At 40.6% G+C, this 2,636-nt stretch overlaps 1 protein-coding gene across 1 annotated transcript in view; it reads left to right on the top strand.

The window, feature by feature from the left end:
* The first annotated feature begins 6 nt into the window (after positions 1–6).
* The window catches only part of TBCK (TBC1 domain containing kinase), a 178,533-nt gene continuing 175,903 nt past the window's right edge, over positions 7–2,636 (top strand). The window contains exon 1 of the mRNA XM_005872443.2: positions 7–163. The gene's annotated coding sequence lies outside the window, so the exon portion shown is untranslated. The remainder of the gene's footprint in view (positions 164–2,636) is intronic.

Genomic DNA, 2,636 nt, shown 5'->3' on the forward strand with positions numbered 1-2,636 from the left:
CTGCGGGCGCTCCCGGGGCGGCCCCTTTTGCAGCCGCACCTGACAAGCAGGCCCCGGTGCACTAAGCAGTAGCGGCGACCCCCGCCAGAGAGACAGCCCTGGGGCCCTGTGTAGAAGCTCCTTCCCCTTGTCTCTGTGTCCGCCTGCGCCCCCAGACTCTGAGGCAGGTATTGGGGTTTCCCACTGGTATTGGTCGTCGTGGGTGGCTACTGGCAGGTGCAGCGAGGGGTTCCGCCTACCGCAGGGAGAGGCTGAGCGGACCCGCCAGGCTGCGGGCTGCTTACTCTGCTTGGTCCCCATCCCTGCACACGTTTACCCGAGTCCTCTGAAAGGAATCACTGCTTCAGAGGAAGACTAAAGCGTAGGTTGGAGAAGGTAGAAATGGCTCTGCTGCTCATCACAGATGGGAACAATTGCTTTGGTTTGTTTCTGGTTGGCAAAGGTTTAGTGATTCCAGCGGTTCTCAACCTGTGGGTCGCGACCCGTTTGGCGGTCGAACGACCCTTTCACAGGGGTCGCCTAAGACCATCCTGCATGTCAGATATTTACATTACGATTCATAACAGTAGCAACATTACAGTTATGAAGTAGCAACGAAAATAATTTTATGGTTGGGTCACAACATGAGGAACTGTATTTAAAGGGCCAGAAGGTTGAGAACCACTGGTTTAGTCAATGACTGAGATGTAATTTCCTTGTGGAGTGGAAGAAAGTGAACAGGTGGGAGCTACTTTCGAATTCTAACTAGTTGCTTTTACAAGGACCCAATGTCCCTGTTTTTGTTTGGGACAGAAAAACGACTTTTTGAGGGGAAGTATGTAAAATAAATGAACTAGTTCCATTCGTCCGTTGAAGAAATGTGAAAACTGTTTTATCATCTTTTGCCCATGTTTTCCCTTTGTTCCCCAACTTGAGTCATTTCAACTCCAGATTCTTTGAGGGCACAGATTGTGTCTTGTTCGCTATAATTAGCTTGGCAGCGGGAAAAACACCTAACAGGTTGTCTAGGGTCTCCAAGACATGGGTGACTGAATGAATTTTCAAACCTAATTGCTTACATTGTTGTTATTCCTCAACTGATCTCTCACCTCAGCTGTTTCCCCCCTACACTAGCGTTCTTCCATTCACCAAGTGAGAAAATCTCTGTGTATTTTTTATGCATGAGCCTAAGAGGCACTTAAAGCAAAACACCGATGACATGTTTTGTGTTTTTGAATAATTTGCATTTTCTTCATTTGGTTATTTGATTTTTTAAAGCAAAACACCGATGACATGTTTTGTGCTAAATAACGTGTGTTTCTGAATAATTTGCATTTTCTTCATTTGGTTATTTGATTTTTAGGTGTCTAAGGGATAGAGGCATCTAATTGTAATCAAATATTATAGAAGGACTGCATAATAAAATGCAACAGTTTAGTGTCTCCCTTTTTCCCCTCAGTTCTATTCTTCAGGGATAACCACTTTCAACCTCACCTAATTTTAGGTTTGCATGTTGCATAATTAGTTCAACTACTAATTCTTTTTTTGAATTGACTTAAGATAGTCCACATCATCCACAAATGTCTCTTCTACAAATAGTTATTACAATATTTAGTTTTCATATTGATTAGTTCTAAATAAATGTAAACTCAATTTTTTTCACATCAAATTTCAAAAATATATGTTGGCTCCTTATTTGGCAAAATAAGAAAAGTAGTGACTCTAGTTTATCCTTTACCACTTCAGAAACCAAATCTGCTCCTACCTTCTCTTAGCTGCACCTTTACTTACAGGTTGTCAGATTTGTAATATTAACATCAAATTGATTCTTTTTTACTTCCTCTACAATGACAAAAAAATTATCATATTTTACTGTGCTTTATTTTTTGGACCATGTGCTTCTTACAATGTTTTTAACCCCTCCACACTTTCACAAAGGACTTTCTGATTTATTTTGAGGAAGAGGTACATATGCTTTCGTCACCTAGTCCTTCCATGTTGTACTTTCTTCACCACGTATTCTCATTCTTTGTATGAGAAGCTTCCATTTCATTTCTATGCTTGAAGATGTTTCCCTTGGATCCTAATCACTTTCTGTTTAATTTGAATAGATTCTATTCTAGTCCATTTGTGCAGCTTCTTTCCTGGGTTACATTCATTGAACTCTTAAGTAAGTTGCAATGATTTTTAACCCAACATCTTCTATTATTTGCTTTTCTCCTCTAAAGAAAGTAAGATATGTGGGTGGTAATTTTATTTTTTAGTGGGTGGTAGTTTTATTTTTTATTGTTTGCATAGGTGTATATTATCATGTTGCTGTTATGGTTGATAGTTTTGCTGGGTATAGAAACCAAATCTTCCAAGAATTCACCATCTTCTAACCTCCAGTGTTGCTCATGAGAAGATGAAAATGTCAGTCTGATCTTAATTTGTTGGTGCCAGAATTATTTGTTTGCTCTCAGAAATTATTAAATTTTTTAGTTATGCCTCATTTTTTGAAAATTTGTTATGATATATCTTTCTTAAATATATTTTTACTAGAGGCCCGGTGCACAAAAATTTGTGCACTCGGTGGGGGGGGGATCCCTCAACCCGTCCTGTGCCCTCTCACAGTCTGGGACCCCTCGGGGGATGTCCACCTGCTGGCTTAGGCCCGC

Source organism: Myotis brandtii, unplaced genomic scaffold, assembly GCF_000412655.1.
Source record: "Myotis brandtii unplaced genomic scaffold, ASM41265v1 scaffold38, whole genome shotgun sequence".
NCBI classification, from domain to species: Eukaryota; Metazoa; Chordata; class Mammalia; order Chiroptera; family Vespertilionidae; genus Myotis; species Myotis brandtii.